At 43.3% G+C, this 20809-nt stretch overlaps 20 non-coding genes across 20 annotated transcripts; all 20 read right to left on the bottom strand.

The window, feature by feature from the left end:
- Positions 1-181: 181 nt before the first annotated feature.
- Positions 182-323, bottom strand: LOC128498580 (U4 spliceosomal RNA). Its single transcript, XR_008354790.1, has one exon. It is a non-coding gene; the product is annotated as a U4 spliceosomal RNA (small nuclear RNA).
- A 491-nt stretch (positions 324-814) lies between these two features.
- Positions 815-956, bottom strand: LOC128498462 (U4 spliceosomal RNA). The gene has a single exon (XR_008354688.1). It is a non-coding gene; the product is annotated as a U4 spliceosomal RNA (small nuclear RNA).
- A 491-nt stretch (positions 957-1447) lies between these two features.
- LOC128498161 (U4 spliceosomal RNA) lies at positions 1448-1589 on the bottom strand. Its single transcript, XR_008354415.1, has one exon. It is a non-coding gene; the product is annotated as a U4 spliceosomal RNA (small nuclear RNA).
- A 491-nt stretch (positions 1590-2080) lies between these two features.
- LOC128498398 (U4 spliceosomal RNA) lies at positions 2081-2222 on the bottom strand. The gene has a single exon (XR_008354626.1). It is a non-coding gene; the product is annotated as a U4 spliceosomal RNA (small nuclear RNA).
- Positions 2223-2713: 491 nt separating this feature from the next.
- LOC128498512 (U4 spliceosomal RNA) lies at positions 2714-2854 on the bottom strand. The gene has a single exon (XR_008354735.1). It is a non-coding gene; the product is annotated as a U4 spliceosomal RNA (small nuclear RNA).
- Positions 2855-3345: 491 nt separating this feature from the next.
- On the bottom strand, positions 3346-3487 carry LOC128498416 (U4 spliceosomal RNA). The gene has a single exon (XR_008354644.1). It is a non-coding gene; the product is annotated as a U4 spliceosomal RNA (small nuclear RNA).
- Positions 3488-3978: 491 nt separating this feature from the next.
- Positions 3979-4120, bottom strand: LOC128498160 (U4 spliceosomal RNA). The gene has a single exon (XR_008354414.1). It is a non-coding gene; the product is annotated as a U4 spliceosomal RNA (small nuclear RNA).
- A 491-nt stretch (positions 4121-4611) lies between these two features.
- LOC128498444 (U4 spliceosomal RNA) lies at positions 4612-4753 on the bottom strand. The gene has a single exon (XR_008354671.1). It is a non-coding gene; the product is annotated as a U4 spliceosomal RNA (small nuclear RNA).
- A 491-nt stretch (positions 4754-5244) lies between these two features.
- Positions 5245-5386, bottom strand: LOC128498157 (U4 spliceosomal RNA). Its single transcript, XR_008354413.1, has one exon. It is a non-coding gene; the product is annotated as a U4 spliceosomal RNA (small nuclear RNA).
- Positions 5387-5878: 492 nt separating this feature from the next.
- LOC128498579 (U4 spliceosomal RNA) lies at positions 5879-6020 on the bottom strand. Its single transcript, XR_008354789.1, has one exon. It is a non-coding gene; the product is annotated as a U4 spliceosomal RNA (small nuclear RNA).
- A 491-nt stretch (positions 6021-6511) lies between these two features.
- On the bottom strand, positions 6512-6653 carry LOC128498500 (U4 spliceosomal RNA). Its single transcript, XR_008354724.1, has one exon. It is a non-coding gene; the product is annotated as a U4 spliceosomal RNA (small nuclear RNA).
- Positions 6654-7144: 491 nt separating this feature from the next.
- LOC128498152 (U4 spliceosomal RNA) lies at positions 7145-7286 on the bottom strand. The gene has a single exon (XR_008354407.1). It is a non-coding gene; the product is annotated as a U4 spliceosomal RNA (small nuclear RNA).
- A 491-nt stretch (positions 7287-7777) lies between these two features.
- On the bottom strand, positions 7778-7919 carry LOC128498395 (U4 spliceosomal RNA). Its single transcript, XR_008354623.1, has one exon. It is a non-coding gene; the product is annotated as a U4 spliceosomal RNA (small nuclear RNA).
- A 491-nt stretch (positions 7920-8410) lies between these two features.
- Positions 8411-8552, bottom strand: LOC128498235 (U4 spliceosomal RNA). Its single transcript, XR_008354478.1, has one exon. It is a non-coding gene; the product is annotated as a U4 spliceosomal RNA (small nuclear RNA).
- A 491-nt stretch (positions 8553-9043) lies between these two features.
- Positions 9044-9185, bottom strand: LOC128498153 (U4 spliceosomal RNA). Its single transcript, XR_008354409.1, has one exon. It is a non-coding gene; the product is annotated as a U4 spliceosomal RNA (small nuclear RNA).
- A 491-nt stretch (positions 9186-9676) lies between these two features.
- LOC128498525 (U4 spliceosomal RNA) lies at positions 9677-9817 on the bottom strand. The gene has a single exon (XR_008354747.1). It is a non-coding gene; the product is annotated as a U4 spliceosomal RNA (small nuclear RNA).
- Positions 9818-10308: 491 nt separating this feature from the next.
- Positions 10309-10450, bottom strand: LOC128498424 (U4 spliceosomal RNA). The gene has a single exon (XR_008354652.1). It is a non-coding gene; the product is annotated as a U4 spliceosomal RNA (small nuclear RNA).
- Positions 10451-10941: 491 nt separating this feature from the next.
- On the bottom strand, positions 10942-11083 carry LOC128498402 (U4 spliceosomal RNA). The gene has a single exon (XR_008354631.1). It is a non-coding gene; the product is annotated as a U4 spliceosomal RNA (small nuclear RNA).
- Positions 11084-11574: 491 nt separating this feature from the next.
- Positions 11575-11716, bottom strand: LOC128498156 (U4 spliceosomal RNA). The gene has a single exon (XR_008354412.1). It is a non-coding gene; the product is annotated as a U4 spliceosomal RNA (small nuclear RNA).
- A 491-nt stretch (positions 11717-12207) lies between these two features.
- LOC128498438 (U4 spliceosomal RNA) lies at positions 12208-12349 on the bottom strand. Its single transcript, XR_008354665.1, has one exon. It is a non-coding gene; the product is annotated as a U4 spliceosomal RNA (small nuclear RNA).
- Positions 12350-20809: the final 8460 nt, after the last annotated feature.

Below are 20809 nucleotides of genomic sequence, written 5' to 3'. Positions count from 1 at the left end.
CCCATATGCCTGTTAAGACGATAAGAGTCACACTCTTGGGTTAGGATATAACACGGAGATATGAAAGATGGGTTTGGACTAGGACAACTTGATGTGCTTCAACAGGTAGGTCCGCAGTAAGGAATGAGTTGTGGGTGCCGTGCTTTAAGCCGTATCTTCTATTATTAAACAGACACACCAGTCTCACAAGAGACCGTCAAAAATTGCCAGTGCTGACTATTTTTCAAGTCATCACGGCGGGGTATTGGGAAAAGTTTTCAATTAGCAATAATCACGCCTCGGTTAAAACCTCATGGGCTACGATATTGCCACTGCGCAAAGCTGGGGACTAGGCAGCTATGGTATATAAAGGACGTCCACCAAGATCTCGTTAACGTTTTGGCTAGGTATGGGCGGTCATTAGGCCAGGGCAGAGCATTGTGTGAGCGGTCATGCAAATTTCACTGGCGAGTGACCAATGGTTTCTCCGGAAAAGGCCTGGAAGCTCAGATCTTTCAGGCAAAATGCAAACGAGGGCCCACCTTCACGTTCCGAGACAAAATGCACTTGTTTACCTCATGGGGCTCAAAGGCTTTCCCTACTGTCAAGGGTTTGAAGAATCAAGATCTCTTTGATGAGATTACTCGAGCTGACCCCATATGCCTGTTAAGACGATAAGAGTCACACTCTTGGGTTAGGATATAACACGGAGATATGAGAGATGGGTTTGGACTAGGACAACTTGATGTGCTGCAACAGGTAGGTCCGCAGTATGGAACGGGTTGTGGGTGCCGTGATTTAAGCCGTATCTTCTATTATTAAACAGACACACCAGTCTCACAAGAGACCGTCAAAAATTGCCAGTGCTGACTATTTTTCAAGTCATCACGGGGGGGAATTGGGAAAAGTTTTCAATCAGCAATAATCACGCCTCGGTTAAAACCTCATGGGCTACGATACTGCCACTGCGCAAAGCTGAGGACTAGGCAGCGTTGGTATATAAAGGATGTCCACCAAGATCTCGTTAACGTTTTGGCTAGGTATGGGCGGTCATTAGGCCAGGGCAGAGCATTGTGGGAGCGGTCATGCAAATTTCACTGGCGAGTGACCAATGGTTTCTCCGGAAAAGGCCTGGAAGCTCTGATCTTTCAGGCAAAATGCAAACGAGGGCCCACCTTCACGTTCCGAGACAAAATGCACTTGTTTACCTCATGGGGCTCAAAGGCTTTCCCTACTGTCAAGGGTTTGAAGAATCAAGATCTCTTTGATGAGATTACTAGAGCTGACCCCATATGCCTGTTAAGACGATAAGAGTCACACTCTTGGGTTAGGATATAACACGGAGATATGAAAGATGGGTTTGGACTAGGACAACTTGATGTGCTGCAACAGGTAGGTCCGCAGTAAGGAATGAGTTGCGGGTGCCGTGCTTTAAGCCGTATCTTCTATTATTAAACAGACACACCAGTCTCACAAGAGACCGTCAAAAATTGCCAGTGCTGACTATTTTTCAAGTCATCACGGCGGGGTATTGGGAAAAGTTTTCAATTAGCAATAATCACGCCTCGGTTAAAACCTCATGGGCTACGATACTGCCACTGCGCAAAGCTGGGGACCAGGCAGCTTAGGTATATAAAGGACGTCCACCAAGATCTCGTTAACGTTTTGGCTAGGTATGGGCGGTCATTAGGCCAGGGCAGAGCATTGTGGGAGCGGTCATGCAAATTTCACTGGCGAGTGACCAATGGTTTCTCCGGAAAAGGCCTGGAAGCTCAGATCTTTCAGGCAAAATGCAAACGAGGGCCCACCTTCACGTTCCGAGACAAAATGCACTTGTTTACCTCATGGGGCTCAAAGGCTTTCCCTACTGTCAAGGGTTTGAAGAATCAAGATCTCTTTGATGAGATTACTAGAGCTGACCCCATATGCCTGTTAAGACGATAAGAGTCACACTCTTGGGTTAGGATATAACACGGAGATATGAGAGATGGGTTTGGACTAGGACAACTTGATGTGCTGCGACAGGTAGGTCCGCAGTATGGAATGAGTTGTGGGTGCCGTGCTTTAAGCCGTATCTTCTATTATTAAACAGACACACCAGTCTCACAAGAGACCGTCAAAAATTGCCGGTGCTGACTATTTTTCAAGTCATCACGGCGGGGTATTGGGAAAAGTTTTCAATTAGCAATAATCACGCCTCGGTTAAAACCTCATGGGCTACGACACTGCCACTGCGCAAAGCTGGGGACTAGGCAGCTTTGGTATATAAAGGACGTCCACCAAGATCTCGTTAACGTTTTGGCTAGGTATGGGCGGTCATTAGGCCAGGGCAGAGCATTGTGGGAGCGGTCATGCAAATTTCACTGGCGAGTGACCAATGGTTTCTCCGGAAAAGGCCTGGAAGCTCAGATCTTTCAGGCAAAACGCAAACGAGGGCCCACCTTCACGTTCCGAGACAAAATGCACTTGTTTACCTCATGGGGCTCAAAGGCTTTCCCTACTGTCAAGGTTTTGAAGAATCAAGATCTCTTTGATGAGATTACTAGAGCTGACCCCATATGCCTGTTAAGACGATAAGAGTCACACTCTTGGGTTAGGATATAACACGGAGATATGAGAGATGGGTTTGGACTAAGACAACTTGATGTGCTGCAACAGGTAGGTCCGCAGTATGGAATGAGTTGTGGGTGCCGTGCTTTAAGCAGTGTCTTCTGTTATTAAACAGACACATCAGTCTCACAAGAGACCGTAAAAATTGCCAATGCTGACTATTTTTCAAGACATCACGGCGGGGTATTGGAAAAAGTTTTCAATTAGCAATAATCACGCCTCGGTTAAAACCTCATGGGCAACGATACTGCCACTGCGCAAAGCTGGGGACTAGGCAGCTTTGGTATATAAAGGATGTCCACCAAGATCTCGTTAACGTTTTGGCTAGGTATGGGCGGTCATTAGGCCAGGGCAGCGCATTGTGGGAGCGGTCATGCAAATTTCACTGGCGAGTGACCAATGGTTTCTCCGGAAAAGGCCTGGAAGCTCAGATCTTTCAGGCAAAATGCAAACGAGGGCCCACCTTCACGTTCCGAGACAAAATGCACTTGTTTACCTCATGGGGCTCAAAGGCTTTCCCTACTGTCAAGGGTTTGAAGAATCAAGATCTCTTTGATGAGATTACTAGAGCTGACCCCATATGCCTGTTAAGACGATAAGAGTCACACTCTTGGGTTAGGATATAACACGGAGATATGAAAGATGGGTTTGGACTAGGACAACTTGATGTGCTGCAACAGATAGGTCCGCAGTAAGGAATGAGTTGCGGGTGCCGTGCTTTAAGCCGTATCTTCTATTATTAAACAGACACACCAGTCTCACAAGAGACCGTCAAAAATCGCCAGTGCTGACTATTTTTCAAGTCATCACGGCGGGGTATTGGGAAAAGTTTTCAATTAGCAATAATCACGCCTCGGTTAAAACCTCATGGGCTACGATACTGCCACTGCGCAAAGCTGGAGACTAGGCAGCTTAGGTATGTAAAGGACGTCCACCAAGATCTCGTTAACGTTTTGGCTAGGTACGGGCGGTTATTAGGCCAGGGCAGAGCATTGTGGGAGCGGTCATGCAAATTTCACTGGCGAGTGACCAATGGTTTCTCCGGGAAAGGCCTGAAAGCTCAGATCTTTCAGGCAAAATGCAAACGAGGGCCCACCTTCACGTTCCGAGACAAAATGCACTTGTTTACCTCATGGGGCTCAAAGGCTTTCCCTACTGTCAAGGGTTTGAAGAATCAAGATCTCTTTGATGAGATTACTAGAGCTGACCCCATATGCCTGTTAAGACGATAAGAGTCACACTCTTGGGTTAGGATATAACACGGAGATATGAAAGACGGGTTTGGACTAGGACAACTTGATGTGCTTCAACAGGTAGGTCCGCAGTAAGGAATGAGTTGTGGGTGCCGTGCTTTAAGCCGTATCTTCTATTATTAAACAGACACACCAGTCTCACAAGAGACCGTCAAAAATTGCCAGTGCTGACTATTTTTCAAGTCATCACGGCGGGGTATTGGGAAAAGTTTTCAATTAGCAATAATCACGCCTCGGTTAAAACCTCATGGGCTACGATACTGCCACTGCGCAAAGCTGGGGACTAGGCAGCTATGGTATATAAAGGACGTCCACCAAGATCTCGTTAACGTTTTGGCTAGGTATGGGCGGTCATTAGGCCAGGGCAGAGCATTGTGGGAGCGGTCATGCAAATTTCACTGGCGAGTGACCAATGGTTTCTCCGGAAAAGGCCTGGAAGCTCAGATCTTTCAGGCAAAATGCAAACGAGGGCCCACCTTCACGTTCCGAGACAAAATGCACTTGTTTACCTCATGGGGCTCAAAGGCTTTCCCTACTGTCAAGGGTTTGAAGAATCAAGATCTCTTTGATGAGATTACTAGAGCTGACCCCATATGCCTGTTAAGACGATAAGAATCACACTCTTGGGTTAGGATATAACACGGAGATATGAGAGATGGGTTTGGACTAGAACAACTTGATGTGCTGCAACAGGTAGGTCCGCAGTATGGAACGAGTTGTGGGTGCCGTGATTTAAGCCGTATCTTCTATTATTAAACAGACACACCAGACTCACAAGAGACCGTCAAAAATTGCCAGTGCTGACTATTTTTCAAATCATCACGGCGGGGTATTGGGAAAAGTTTTCAATTAGCAATAATCACGCCTCGGTTAAAACCTCATGGGCTACGATACTGCCACTGCGCAAAGCTAAGGACTAGGCAGCTTTGGTATATAAAGGACGTCCACCAAGATCTCGTTAACGTTTTGGCTAGGTATGGGCGGTCATTAGGCCAGGGCAGAGCATTGTAGGAGCGGTCATGCAAATTTCACTGGCGAGTGACCAATGGTTTCTCCGGAAAAGGCCTGGAAGCTCAGATCTTTCAGGCAAAATGCAAACGAGGGCCCACCTTCACGTTCCGAGACAAAATGCACTTGTTTACCTCATGGGGCTCAAAGGCTTTCCCTACTGTCAAGGGTTTGAAGAATCAAGATCTCTTTGATGAGATTACTAGAGCTGACCCCATATGCCTGTTAAGACGATAAGAGTCACACTCTTGGGTTAGGATATAACACGGAGATATGAAAGATGGGTTTGGACTAGGACAACTTGATGTGCTGCAACAGGTAGGTCCGCAGTAAGGAATGAGTTGCGGGTGCCGTGCTTTAAGCCGTATCTTCTATTATTAAACAGACACACCAGTCTCACAAGAGACCGTCAAAAATTGCCAGTGCTGACTATTTTTCAAGTCATCACGGCGGGGTATTGGGAAAAGTTTTCAATTAGCAATAATCACGCCTCGGTTAAAACCTCATGGGCTACGATACTGCCACTGCGCAAAGCTGGAGACTAGGTAGCTTAGGTATGTAAAGGACGTCCACCAAGATCTCGTTAACGTTTTGGCTAGGTACGGGCGGTTATTAGGCCAGGGCAGAGCATTGTGGGAGCGTGTCATGCAAATTTCACTGGCGAGTGACCAATGGTTTCTCCGGGAAAGGCCTGGAAGCTCAGATCTTTCAGGCAAAATGCAAACGAGGGCCCACCTTCACTTTCCGAGACAAAATGCACTTGTTTATCTCATGGGGCTCAAAGGCTTTCCCTACTGTCAAGGGTTTGAAGAATCAAGATCTCTTTGATGAGATTACTAGAGCTGACCCCATATGCCTGTTAAGACGATAAGAGTCACACTCTTGGGTTAGGATATAACACGGAGATATGAAAGATGGGTTTGGACTAGGACAACTTGATGTGCTTCAACAGGTAGGTCCGCAGTAAGGAATGAGTTGTGGGTGCCGTGCTTTAAGCCGTATCTTCTATTATTAAACAGACACACCAGTCTCACAAGAGACCGTCAAAAATTGCCAGTGCTGACTATTTTTCAAGTCATCACGGCGGGGTATTGGGAAAAGTTTTCAATTAGCAATAATCACGCCTCGGTTAAAACCTCATGGGCTACGATATTGCCACTGCGCAAAGCTGAGGACTAGGCAGCTATGGTATATAAAGGACGTCCACCAAGATCTCGTTAACGTTTTGGCTAGGTATGGGCGGTCATTAGGCCAGGGCAGAGCATTGTGTGAGCGGTCATGCAAATTTCACTGGCGAGTGACCAATGGTTTCTCCGGAAAAGGCCTGGAAGCTCAGATCTTTCAGGCAAAATGCAAACGAGGGCCCACCTTCACGTTCCGAGACAAAATGCACTTGTTTACCTCATGGGGCTCAAAGGCTTTCCCTACTGTCAAGGGTTTGAAGAATCAAGATCTCTTTGATGAGATTACTAGAGCTGACCCCATATGCCTGTTAAGACGATAAGAGTCACACTCTTGGGTTAGGATATAACACGGAGATATGAGAGATGGGTTTGGACTAGGACAACTTGATGTGCTGCAACAGGTAGGTCCGCAGTATGGAACGGGTTGTGGGTGCCGTGATTTAAGCCGTATCTTCTATTATTAAACAGACACACCAGTCTCACAAAAGACCGTCAAAAATTGCCAGTGCTGACTATTTTTCAAGTCATCACGGGGGGGAATTGGGAAAAGTTTTCAATCAGCAATAATCACGCCTCGGTTAAAACCTCATGGGCTACGATACTGCCACTGCGCAAAGCTGAGGACTAGGCAGCGTTGGTATATAAAGGATGTCCACCAAGATCTCGTTAACGTTTTGGCTAGGTATGGGCGGTCATTAGGCCAGGGCAGAGCATTGTGGGAGCGGTCATGCAAATTTCACTGGCGAGTGACCAATGGTTTCTCCGGAAAAGGCCTGGAAGCTCTGATCTTTCAGGCAAAATGCAAACGAGGGCCCACCTTCACGTTCCGAGACAAAATGCACTTGTTTACCTCATGGGGCTCAAAGGCTTTCCCTACTGTCAAGGGTTTGAAGAATCAAGATCTCTTTGATGAGATTACTAGAGCTGACCCCATATGCCTGTTAAGACGATAAGAGTCACACTCTTGTGTTAGGATATAACACGGAGACATGAGAGATGGGTTTGGACTAGGACAACTTGATGTGCTGCGACAGGTAAGTCCGCAGTATGGAATGAGTTGTGGGTGCCATGCTTTAAGCCGTATCTTCTATTATTAAACAGACACACCAGTCTCACAAGAGACCGTCAAAAATTGCCGGTGCTGACTATTTTTCAAGTCATCACGGCGGGGTATTGGGAAAAGTTTTCAATTAGCAATAATCACGCCTCGGTTAAAACCTCATGGGCTATGATACTGCCACTGCGCAAAGCTGGGGTCTAGGCAGCTTTGGTATATAAAGGATGTCCACCAAGATCTCGTTAACGTTTTGGCTAGGTATGGGCGGTCATTAGGCCAGGGCAGAGCATTGTGGGAGCGGTCATGCAAATTTCACTGGCGAGTGACCAATGGTTTCTCCGGAAAAGGCCTGGAAGCTCAGATCTTTCAGGCAAAATGCAAACGAGGGCCCACCTTCACGTTCCGAGACAAAATGCACTTGTTTACCTCATGGGGCTCAAAGGCTTTCCCTACTGTCAAGGGTTTGAAGAATCAAGATCTCTTTGATGAGATTACTAGAGCTGACCCCATATGCCTGTTAAGACGATAAGAGTCACACTCTTGGGTTAGGATATAACACGGAGATATGAGAGATGGGTTTGGACTAGGACAACTTGATGTGCTGCAACAGGTAGGTCCGCAGTATGGAATGAGTTGTGGGTGCCGTGCTTTAAGCCGTATCTTCTATTATTAAACAGACACACCAGTCTCACAAGAAACCGTCAAAAATTGCCGGTGCTGACTATTTTTCAAGTCATCACGGCGGGGTATTGGGAAAAGTTTTCAATTAGCAATAATCACGCCTCGGTTAAAACCTCATGGGCTACGATACTGCCACTGCGCAAAGCTGGGGACTAGGCAGCTTTGGTATATAAAGGACGTCCACCAAGATCTCGTTAACGTTTTGGCTAGGTATGGGCGGTCATTAGGCCAGGGCAGAGCTTTGTGGGAGCGGTCATGCAAATTTCACTGGCGAGTGACCAATGGTTTCTCCGGAAAAGGCCTGGAAGCTCAGATCTTTCAGGCAAAATGCAAACGAGGGCCCACCTTCACGTTCCGAGACAAAATGCACTTGTTTACCTCATGGGGCTCAAAGGCTTTCCCTACTGTCAAGGGTTTGAAGAATCAAGATCTCTTTGATGAGATTACTAGAGCTGACCCCATATGCCTGTTAAGACGATAAGAGTCACACTCTTGGGTTAGGATATAACACGGAGATATGAGAGATGGGTTTGGACTAGGACAACTTGATGTGCTGCAACAGGTAGGTCCGCAGTAAGGAATGAGTTGCGGGTGCCGTGCTTTAAGCCGTATCTTCTATTATTAAACAGACACACCAGTCTCACAAGAGACCGTCAAAAATTGCCAGTGCTGACTATTTTTCAAGTCATCACGGCGGGGTATTGGGAAAAGTTTTCAATTAGCAATAATCACACCTCGGTTAAAACCTCATGGGTTACGATACTGCCACTGCGCAAAGCTGGGGACTAGGCAGCTTTGGTATATAAAGGACGTCCACCAAGATCTCGTTAACGTTTTGGCTAGGTATGGGCGGTCATTAGGCCAGGGCAGCGCATTGTGGGAGCGGTCATGCAAATTTCACTGGCGAGTGACCAATGGTTTCTCCGGAAAAGGCCTGGAAGCTCAGATCTTTCAGGCAAAATGCAAACGAGGGCCCACCTTCACGTTCCGAGACAAAATGCACTTGTTTACCTCATGGGGCTCAAAGGCTTTCCCTACTGTCAAGGGTTTGAAGAATCAAGATCTCTTTGATTAGATTACTAGAGCTGACCCCATATGCCTGTTAAGACGATAAGAGTCACACTCTTGGGTTAGGATATAACACGGAGATATGAAAGATGGGTTTGGACTAGGACAACTTGATGTGCTGCAACAGGTAGGTCCACAGTATGGAATGAGTCGTGGGTGCTGTGCTTTAAGCCGTATCTTCTATTATTAAACAGACACACCAGTCTCACAAGAGATCGTCAAAAATTGCCAGTGCTGACTATTTTTCAAGTCATCACGGCGGGGTATTGGGAAAAGTTTTCAATTAGCAATAATCACGCCTCGGTTAAAACCTCATGGGCTACGATACTGCCACTGCGCAAAGCTGAGGACTAGGCAGCTTAGGTATATAAAGGACGTCCACCAAGATCTCGTTAACGTTTTGGCTAGGTATAGGCGGTCATTAGGCCAGGGCAGAGCATTGTGGGAGCGGTCATGCAAATTTCACTGGCGAGTGACCAATGGTTTCTCCGGAAAAGGCCTGGAAGCTCAGATCTTTCAGGCAAAATGCAAACGAGGGCCCACCTTCACGTTCCGAGACAAAATGCACTTGTTTACCTCATGGGGCTCAAAGGCTTTCCCTACTGTCAAGGGTTTGAAGAATCAAGATCTTTTTGATGAGATTACTAGAGCTGACCCCATATGCCTGTTAAGACGATAAGAGTCACACTCTTGGGTTAGGATATAACACGGAGATATGAAAGATGGGTTTGGACTAGGACAACTTGATGTGCTGCGACAGGTAGGTCCGCAGTATGGAATGAGTTGTGGGTGCCGTGCTTTAAGCCGTGTCTTCTATTATTAAACAGACACACCAGTCTCACAAGAGACCGTAAAAATTGCCAGTGCTGACTATTTTTCAAGTCATCACAGAGGAGTATTGGGAAAAGATTTCAATTAGCAATTATCACGCCTCGGTTAAAACCTCATGGGCTACGATACTGCCACTGCGCAAAGCTGGGGACTAGGCAGCTTTGGTATATAAAGGACGTCCACCAAGATCTCGTTAACGTTTTGGCTAGGTATGGGCGGTCATTAGGCCAGGGCAGCGCATTGTGGGAGCGGTCATGCAAATTTCACTGGCGAGTGACCAATGGTTTCTCCGGAAAAGGCCTGGAAGCTCAGATCTTTCAGGCAAAATGCAAACGAGGGCCCACCTTCACGTTCCGAGACAAAATGCACTTGTTTACCTCATGGGGCTCAAAGGCTTTCCCTACTGTCAAGGGTTTGAAGAATCAAGATCTCTTTGATTAGATTACTAGAGCTGACCCCAAATGCCTGTTAAGACGATAAGAGTCACACTCTTGGGTTAGGATATAACACGGAGATATGAAAGATGGGTTTGGACTAGGAAAACTTGATGTGCTGCAACAGGTAGGTCCACAGTATGGAATGAGTTGTGGGTGCTGTGCTTTAAGCCGTATCTTCTATTATTAAACAGACACACCAGTCTCACAAGAGATCGTCAAAAATTGCCAGTGCTGACTATTTTTCAAGTCATCACGGCGGGGTATTGGGAAAAGTTTTCAATTAGCAATAATCACGCCTCGATTAAAACCTCATGGGCTACGATACTGCCACTGCGCAAAGCTGGGGACTAGGCAGCTTAGGTATATAAAGGACGTCCACCAAGATCTCGTTAACGTTTTGGCTAGGTACGGGCGGTCATTAGGCCAGGGCAGAGCATTGTGGGAGCGGTCATGCAAATTTCACTGGCGAGTGACCAATGGTTTCTCCGGAAAAGGCCTGGAAGCTCAGATCTTTCAGGCAAAATGCAAACGAGGGCCCACCTTCACGTTCCGAGACAAAATGCACTTGTTTACCTCATGGGGCTCAAAGGCTTTCCCTACTGTCAAGGGTTTGAAGAATCAAGATCTCTTTGATGAGATTACTAGAGCTGACCCCATATGCCTGTTAAGACGATAAGAGTCACACTCTTGGGTTAGGATATAACACGGAGATATGAAAGATGGGTTTGGACTAGGACAACTTGATGTGCTGCAACAGGTAGGTCCGCAGTATGGAACGAGTTGTGGGTGCCGTGCTTTAAGCCGTATCTTCTATTATTAAACAGACACACCAGTCTCACAAGAGATCGTCAAAAATTGCCAGTGCTGACTATTTTTCAAGTCATCACGGCGGGGTATTGGGAAAAGTTTTCAATTAGCAATAATCACGCCTCGGTTAAAACCTCATGGGCTACGATACTGACACTGCGCAAAGCTGGGGACTAGGCAGCTTAGGTATATAAAGGACGTCCACCAAGATCTCGTTAACGTTTTGGCTAGGTACGGGCGGTCATTAGGCCAGGGCAGAGCATTGTGGGAGCGGTCATGCAAATTTCACTGGCGAGTGACCAATGGTTTCTCCGGAAAAGGCCTGGAAGCTCAGATCTTTCAGGCAAAATGCAAACGAGGGCCCACCTTCACGTTCCGAGACAAAATGCACTTGTTTACCTCATGGGGCTCAAAGGCTTTCCCTACTGTCAAGGGTTTGAAGAATCAAGATCTCTTTGATGAGATTACTAGAGCTGACCCCATATGCCTGTTAAGACGATAAGAGTCACACTCTTGGGTTAGGATATAACACGGAGATATGAGAGATGGGTTTGGACTAGGACAACTTGATGTGCTGCAACAGGTAGGTCCGCAGTATGGAACGAGTTGCGGGTGCCGTGCTTTAAGCCGTATCTTCTATTATTAAACAGACACACCAGTCTCACAAGAGACCGTCAAAAATTGCCAGTGCTGACTATTTTTCAAGTCATCACGGCGGGGTATTGGGAAAAGTTTTCAATTAGCAATAATCACGCCTCGGTTAAAACCTCATGGGCTACGATACTGCCACTGCGCAAAGCTGGGGACTAGGCAGCTTTGGTATATAAAGGACGTCCACCAAGATCTCGTTAACGTTTTGGCTAGGTATGGGCGGTCATTAGGCCAGGGCAGAGCATTGTGGGAGCGGTCATGCAAATTTCACTGGCGAGTGACCAATGGTTTCTCCGGAAAAGGCCTGGAAGCTCAGATCTTTCAGGCAAAATGCAAACGAGGGCCCACCTTCACGTTCCGAGACAAAATGCACTTGTTTACCTCATGGGGCTCAAAGGCTTTCCCTACTGTCAAGGGTTTGAAGAATCAAGATCTCTTTGATGAGATTACTAGAGCTGACCCCATATGCCTGTTAAGACGATAAGAGTCACACTCTTGGGTTAGGATATAACACGGAGATATGAAAGATGGGTTTGGACTAGGACAACTTGATGTGCTGCAACAGGTAGGTCCGCAGTAAGGAATGAGTTACGGGTGCCGTGCTTTAAGCCGTATCTTCTATTATTAAACAGACACACCAGTCTCACAAGAGACCGTCAAAAATTGCCAGTGCTGACTATTTTTCAAGTCATCACAGCGGGGTATTGGGAAAAGTTTTCAATTAGCAATAACCACGCCTCGGTTAAAACCTCATGGGCTACGATACTGCCACTGCGCAAAGCTGGGGACTAGGCAGCTTTGGTATATAAAGGACGTCCACCAAGATCTCGTTAACGTTTTGGCTAGGTATGGGCGGTCATTAGGCCAGGGCAGAGCATTGTGGGAGCGGTCATGCAAATTTCACTGGCGAGTGACCAATGGTTTCTCCGGAAAAGGCCTGGAAGCTCAGATCTTTCAGGCAAAATGCAAACGAGGGCCCACCTTCACGTTCCGAGACAAAATGCACTTGTTTACCTCATGGGGCTCAAAGGCTTTCCCTACTGTCAAGGGTTTGAAGAATCAAGATCTCTTTGATGAGATTACTAGAGCTGACCCCATATGCCTGTTAAGACGATAAGAGTCACACTCTTGGGTGGACACTGGACACTTATTTATTTTCACGATTTGCACTTTCATTGGTGCACTTGTGCTTAGCAATTAGGATGCATCACGGTTTTCTTTTGGACACTTTTCAGTTTGACGTTTTGGAGCACTGCACCGCAGTGAGAACTGGTTTCCAGTCGTTTGTTGGGAGCGGTGGGGGAAGTCTTATGGCTGCCCACCTTTTCCCTTACACTGGTTTTCCTCTTCGGAGGGAACCATGAAGATCCGACCCTCCTGCAGGCCTTAACAAAGTACAAGAGAGAAGTTTATGTCAAAGGAGAATAAATGTTAGAACAAGGGGCCATAATCAGAGTAATGTAATGCTATGTAAAAAAGTTTTTCTTTACCGAGAGGGGTATCTCAGTAGAATAGCACCCCTCCAAAAGTGGTAGAGACTAGTACAGTAAAGGAATTGAAACCTGCATAGGATAAGCATAACATGATGCTGCCTCTAAGATAAGATCAAGGACTGAGTCTTACATCTGGAAAAACAGGCAGACATTCTTCTGAATGTTTCTTCTCTGTTCTCAAATTTCATATTTCTATTTAAAATAATCAAAATAAAGAGGGGTGTCTTTCCTGCCACTGATTGGCTGCTTTATGGAAAAGGTGGTACAGTGTGGCTCTGGAGCTACAGCTTCCCCTAAAGGTAGGTGACTTTTTTGTTGTTGTTCTTTCTTTCAGTTGACTTCACGCATTTCTGACTTTCAAACTAGATTATTTTTTTAATCGCTGGTGTGTTATAAAGGAAAAACATGAGATTAGAACTATACTTTATAGACACCGGTGACATTTATTTGCTTCTTAAGCTACGAATACTGGAAACAAAATAAATTATACAGGACACAACCAAGCTTCAAGTAACTTAAACAAAAGGGCATCCATCGAATGGAGAAATGCAAATATGCTCAGAAGATGCAGGGCTCGTCGGAGACTTGACAAGAGAAAAAAAAAAGGAAAAAGGATATTGTCGAGAAGTGGCCTTTTTTAAGAACAAACAACCTTAAACATAGAAAAATAGCTTTTTGGTTTTTTTTTAGGTGAATTATTGGATTTTGATCTTGATTCAGATCACTTGATGTAACCTCTCTTCTTTAGCCTGCATGACAAGCTTTCTTTAATCCTTACACGTTCGACTCACTCAGGTATAAAGGCCATTTGTAATAAAAGAAATACTTTGTAATCTGAGTTAAAAGACAAAAAATGATTTGTTTACAAGGATATCTAATGCTCGTAAAAATAAAAAGCGATGTAAAATAAATATTAATCATCATAATAAAATCCTAACCTGCATAAGACACTCTGTCTAGGCCTTGCTCCTTTAGGCTTAATGCCTCGATGACTATGGCGGCAAGAACATGCGCAGAACCCTATATTTGTTACATGCCAGCCGTCGGAGAGAACCAGCTGAATGGGTTCTAAGTATGCTTGCGAACACTCCAGGTTTCACTCGGAGTCTCCGGGTGAAGAGCTTCTTCCTTGGGTCTTCAGGTCACTCTACCCTTTCTCCCAGGAGTGGGAGTGGTTTTTAGCCACACCCACTTTCATTCAGTTCTAAGATATCTGTGGCTAGTCCAGCTACTATTGGCCGCTCGGCTAGCCTCGCCCCTCACTAAGCCACTTCCCATTAAAAAGGAGGGCTCCGGGTAAACTGATACGAGACGTTCCCTGGTATGGTTGTCGAGTTTAGGTGAATTAAGAAAATTTGTAATAAAATATTTTCTTTATTGCTTTCTGGGGAAAATAATGGGCATTACTGTCCGTTTAAGTGTTTTTCCCCCCCTCCCCATTGAGTGTTAGGAGTTAAACACAAAGTATAAAATAAAGTCAACACCTTTGAATTTCAGAACATTTAAAACTTTATTTGCTTAAGACGTTCGTAGGATAATGTGCTCCCCGTATTTTTTATTTATTTTTTTGCTTGCCAGGTGTTCTACGCAGATTAGTTGGATTAACATATTAAACCCTCTAGCAGTAAAGTGACTTACTTTGCAATCCTGTTATCTGAAAACTGCAAGCCACTAAAATGTTATTCTCTGTAATACCAGCGATCTGGGAACGGTATTCAGATATGTCTCCCCTCTGCGAAAAAAAAAATAAAAAAAAAATGATTGCGTGCCACCATTTTGTTTCTCACTCAAGGATCTCGGCAATGTTCACATCACAATTTCCAAGTAAAAAAATGTATTTTAAGCCCTTTTATTGTTCTTGCGATGCCAACCACGGAGGGAGAGGTGGTTGAGGGCCTAGGGCAGCCCCAAAAGGTAAACACATCACTGGCAACAGCTTCCTGGGCCGGTCAGGGGAGATGAGAGGATTTCCCCTACTGGTCGTTATTCCCAGCGGCCCAAAAATCAAGACTGTGCCATAAAAACTGGGACTGTTGGATGGTATGGTTATTTGAAATCCCGAAGCACCATGGATGAATTATCTGCTCAGATGCCCCTTAAATACTCATGGTGCCGATCTTTCCCAACCCAGAGTCTGTTTTCCCTAACAACAACCTCATCCGGGCACTTCCTGCCAACCTGCGGAGGCACAGAGTGGCACACAAAGTATTGTGTGTGTGGATTATTTTTATTCTACAATAATATAAAAATATATTATAATATATAATGTAAACACAAACATAAAAAGTCTTATCAGAAAGAAAACTGCTTTGACTGACATATAAATGAAGTAAAGTACTTTGACGCTTAAGAAGTTTTAGAGGACAAGGAAAAGAAATCTGAATCAGCGGGATCATTGTGTTAATAACACTAATAATAATAATTATTATTATTAGCATTTATTGATCTTATTATTATTTATTGTTTTATATAGCGCCATCCGATTCCGCAGCGATGTACAAAGGACATAACAATTAGTATATACCATAACAAGATGATATAGAGAAACAACAGGTGAGGAGGACCTTTCTCACAGGAGTTTACAATCTATAGCTCCATCCTATTCCGCCGTGCTGTACAATTGGTAAACAGGACATAATAAGTAGTGCATCACATAACAATGTGGATTTACAGAAACAAAGGCAAGGAGAATCTTCCTTAAACGAGCTTCCGGTTGTTAAGATTAGAAATAAAAAATCCTTTCATGCTGTTTGTGTATTATCCGGATAACGAAACACAAAAGAATCAAATATAACACCACGGACTCCGTACAGAGCCACTGAAATCATATTATGCCTATAATAACTTTACGCGCATGTACTGGTGCATCTGACAACATCATTTATTCATCATTTATTCCATAGCCCAGCCCATACACTAGACCGATAAACACAGGGCCGGTTTTGTTTTCCTCTGGCTATTCTCTTTCATTATCAAGAAGACAGTAGCAAAGTAGCAACATTTTTGCATTGCCGCTAGTAGTTTACATCTGCCTCTAGTAGTTTACATCTGTCGCTAGAAGTTTACATCTGCCGCTAGAAGTTTACATCTGCCTCTAGTAGTTTACATCTGCCTCTAGTAGTTTACATCTGCCTCTAGTAGTTTACATCTGCCGCTAGTAGTTTACATCTGCCTCTAGTAGTTTACATCTGCCGCTAGTAGTTTACATCTGCCTCTAGTAGTTTACATCTGCCGCTAGTAGTTTACATCTGCCTCTAGTAGTTTACATCTGCCGCTAGTAGTTTACATCTACTGCTAGTAGTTTACATCTGCCGCTAGAAGTTTACATCTGCCTCTAGTAGTTTACATCTACTGCTAGTAGTTTACATCTGTCACTAGGAGTTTACATCTGCCGCTAGTAGTTTACATCTACTGCTAGTAGTTTACATCTGCCGCTAGAAGTTTACATCTGCCTCTAGTAGTTTACATCTACTGCTAGTAGTTTACATCTTTCACTAGGAGTTTACATCTGCCGCTAGTAGTTTACATCTACTGCTAGTAGTTTACATTTGTCACTAGGAGTTTACATCTGCCGCTAATAGTTTACATCAGTATTTCTTGCTTATAGGACGCAGGCCACAACCGACAAGTTATAGGTCACTGACTATACAATTGGTCACGTACATTTACTCTCTGTCTTTCTACGACAAAAAACTGGAATTGACAGCCAGGGGGGGTCATACGGTGTAAATCAAAAGCGATCACCGGGCACAGAAGGATCATTAGATTTGCATTGTGCACAGCTGTCTGCAAAGAGCAGAATACATACATAAATTAAGGTTTATGTTTTAATGCTAAATCAAGCAGACTCCGTTCTTGGATTCTTTCCCCTTAAGCATGCAACAAAATATATTTTTTAAAAGTCTTAAAGCATTGCTTGAAAGAATCGGTTTTAAAAAACTGAGGTTGAGATGGTATCCTACCACCCTACTGTCCCTCTTCAGGCAGGTCATTCCCTATGTCCAAGGACATTAACCTCCCTTAATAGTGCTAACAAGAGATCACCATCTAAAACTAGACGGTTAGATGGAATGTAAGGAAGATTTACTTTACATTGAGGGTAGAAGATAAGTGCAACAGCCTCTCAGCAGGGGCGGTAGAGGAAAATACAGTAAGGGAATTTAAACATGCATGTGATAGTCTTATTATTGATTAAGGTCTTTCCAGCAGGAAAAACTAGTTAGATTAACTATATGACTTATATCTACTTTTATATGTATAGTTGTTTGCAACTCTTTGTCATTAAAATTGTCCTTTTTTTGACCCAAAGAGAAGTAATTTCCCAAAAGGTAACATTTATTGGTTTTGACCAAATCTTCGTGACCTTACGTTACCAGAACAGCATATTATTATTTTTTTTTTTTTATGTGCCGTTCAGTCGGAATACACTGTGGTTAAAAACAAAGCTTCCAGCTATTTTTTTTTTGTTATATTTTGAATAATAGTCGGCATAATATCAATGCTCTCAGAACGAAGAGAAAAATAAATTCAGTCTGCTCAAAATGTCAGATTTTATATTTGGATGTGGATCTCATAACCTTAAATAACCAGGTAACAAAAAAAAATGCCATTTTTATTACTTAACAAAATTCTATCATTAATTTTATGGCATAAATAAAAAAAAGTGTTGTTTGCAATAATATTCTATATAAAAAAAAAATCAGTTTTCTGTAAAGATCATCAACACATTCCTTTTATTAAAAAATGCAGGTTTTCTTTTGCGTTTCTGTACTTGGTCATATTCCATTGAGTATACGGTAATTTTCAGACTGAATTTGTTAAGTATTAAAAATGCTTCCAGCGTCTGAAATCTAATATTATCCTTAATAGTAAAGTTATTGCTTCTCTGTCTTTGCCACCTGTTGGAAGAAATCACTAATTATAAGCTAATGTGCTGTTTACCTAATAAAAGAATTATGTGTTCGCCTTTTGCACACAGGTTTATTGACAAAAAGAAATCATATGAATTATAACAAATAACTAATAAGAAGCATGCAATAATATGAATTAATTCAAAGTTTATTGTAAGAAAATAAATTAAAAGCCAGATTTCTGAAAAAACTCTAAACTGTTATCTATGGTAATTAGTGAATTTTGCGAAAAAGTAGGGAGCCCCCTAGAGGTGGGAGTTCTGCATGGATTTTTTTTTTAGACGGGGTTTCACTAGGGCAGATGCCGCAAGGTGAGGTTGGTGCTTGAGCTGCCCGGTGGCAATGTCCCCCGTCGGCTGGCAACTCAATCAACAATTCTAAACCTCCGACCCTCTACTCTTAGACTATGGCCGCTTGTCCTTATATATCATCCCTCTCCCCATCTCTCCTCCAAACTTCACACGTTGAGATTCTTTAGCCTTTTCTCTGATAATTTTATCAGCAGTGGTTCATGGACCTTCTGATTGATGGACCAAACTCTGATTAATGGACCAAAATTAAGTGACCTCTGGTACCGTTTGTTTTATATAACCAGGCCTATGGGTGCCAAGGAACTTTATTGTAAAGAAATCACAGGTATGATATCATCTGAAACCACTAACGGAGAGGATAAGAAGTGACAACGTAAAGGTTACAAAATTAACCCAATAAGGTCTACCTTTCCAAAGAACATCATAAAGGGTTTATCTTTGCCTTTAATTAGAACTAAATTATAATATGTAATGGACTAATTCACATACAACATATCGTGTACAAGGGGCAGTCCTCTGATTCAGGCTTCTGTCCTTTTGTCATTTTTTTTTTTGTTTCCAGAATTGCCCCCTTAAAACTAAAATCTGAATTCTATTCCAAAAACAATGATTTTTAAAACGCCATGGAATTCTTTCACCATTATTAATGGCATTCGGAAAATCTCCATCAGCTAATTCATTTTATCGAATACTACCCTTACAAAGAAAACACATCAGCCATGTGAAATTGGATAAAATTTGCATAAATACAATTTGATCGCCGACAAAACAACTTTATTTCTGGTTTTGCTTCTTTTATTATTTATACATCTATATTATACAAATACAGGGTATATTTCAGGGAAATAAAGCATTATAATTATATTTCCTGAATTTTTTTTTTAATTTTTTTTTTGTTTTGATGGGCCCCTGAAAAGCCCCTACTATTAAGTCTGCACCGGTGTGCTCCTGGGAAAATCAGGACCCCAACTTCTTTATCCTATACAATTTTTTTTTGTAATTACCTCTACGTAGTTTAAAAAGCCCCCTTTTGTCTATTTTGCGCTTTCATGTTCTTTCAATACCTTCCTTCTGTATCCTGATTCTATATCTAAGCGCCAACTTAAAGTTACGATGTTCCTTTATATTCCCCGTTCTTGTATAGTTGTATCTGTAGCATATGTTTTAGACAAAATGTATTCATAACAAATATCTGTCGTATTCAGTATGAATATATATTTTGAGAGTAGGGTCCGTAAAGCTTGGGCTCCAATGCATGTAAACTAATGCAATATTTTTTTTTGTTAGAACGTGAGATTTTGGCTTGTTTTCCTCCTCGCCCTCAACGTCTATACTGAAAACTGTACTGAAAACAACGTCTATACTGAGAGCTTTACTTAAGTGTTGTTCCTTCACGTGCACTCAACCTAACGGGAGCTCCCATTGAAGTCAATAGGAGCAGAGACAGCCAATCCCAGTGCTCGGCTAGCATGCATGCCATTGGCTGCCGCTACTGCTACATTTGATTTCTGTTGTTGCTCCGCTCACATCGGCTTTAATTGGATCGCTATAGTGCATGTACAGGAAGTGTACTTGAGTTCACTTCCTGCCTTTAGTAGAGGTACGCCGAAGAACTTGAGTCTAGAAAGTCTGTAGACCTATCAAAATCCATCAATAGTCCAAATATTTCATAAAATTTGTAGTCATTTTATAATTTTATATTCTTGAAGCATATGCGGTAAATTATTAATCCTGCCGTCTCGCTTGTTACTTCATCAGCATTAATTACAATGTTACAAAAAGTTAGGCGGTAAATTACATTTCGTTTTTAATCACTATTCTTTCTAAAACTAAACCCATTTTTAGAGTGCGCGTTATATGTCTCTTTAGAGCTGTCAAACTGGCTCCAGAGACTACATTTTAAAGAGAAATAAAAAGAAGGATTAGTCTTTACAACACTTCTGAGCCTTTCATTAATGTTGTATTAATTCGCTGCGTAACCTTTGCAAAGGTCACGATCCGCTGTCTCCAGAGTGAGTCCAGAACAAGCGGCGTTTCACGCTAATTAATGAAAACGCGATGATTATCACCAGGCAAACAGTTATGCCAAGACTGGCTAATGATCTCAAGCTCGTTGGCGTTTTTTTGTGGCATTTGGAGAAAACCGTCATAGTTTAATAGAAATAAGCATTTAGTGCCAGGTGTAATCGCCGACTGCTTTAGACAATGAAAAGAAAGGGAAATGGTCATTTTTACAACTCTAAACATTATTCAATTCATTTATTACCAGCACTGGCTCCATAGCCATGTGGCACTGCTGGCCGTATGATGTCACAAGAGAATAATATAGCGGCTCGTTCCAATAATGGAATGCCCTAAAACTTATATATATTTATACTATTTGGCAAAATTATATGTATGGACTAGAGCCCTGCGCGGGACTACTTTTTTAATCCCGCTCCCGCCCGCTCCCACGGTTTTTAATCCCGCTCCCGCCCGCTCCCGCAATGTGGGTGTTCCGCTCCCGCCCGCTCCCGCCACTTTTGTGGC

Source organism: Spea bombifrons, chromosome 5, assembly GCF_027358695.1.
Source record: "Spea bombifrons isolate aSpeBom1 chromosome 5, aSpeBom1.2.pri, whole genome shotgun sequence".
NCBI lineage: Eukaryota > Metazoa > Chordata > Amphibia > Anura > Pelobatidae > Spea > Spea bombifrons.
Note: the sequence above shows the minus strand (reverse complement) of the source record. Positions and strands in the feature narration are given on the sequence as shown.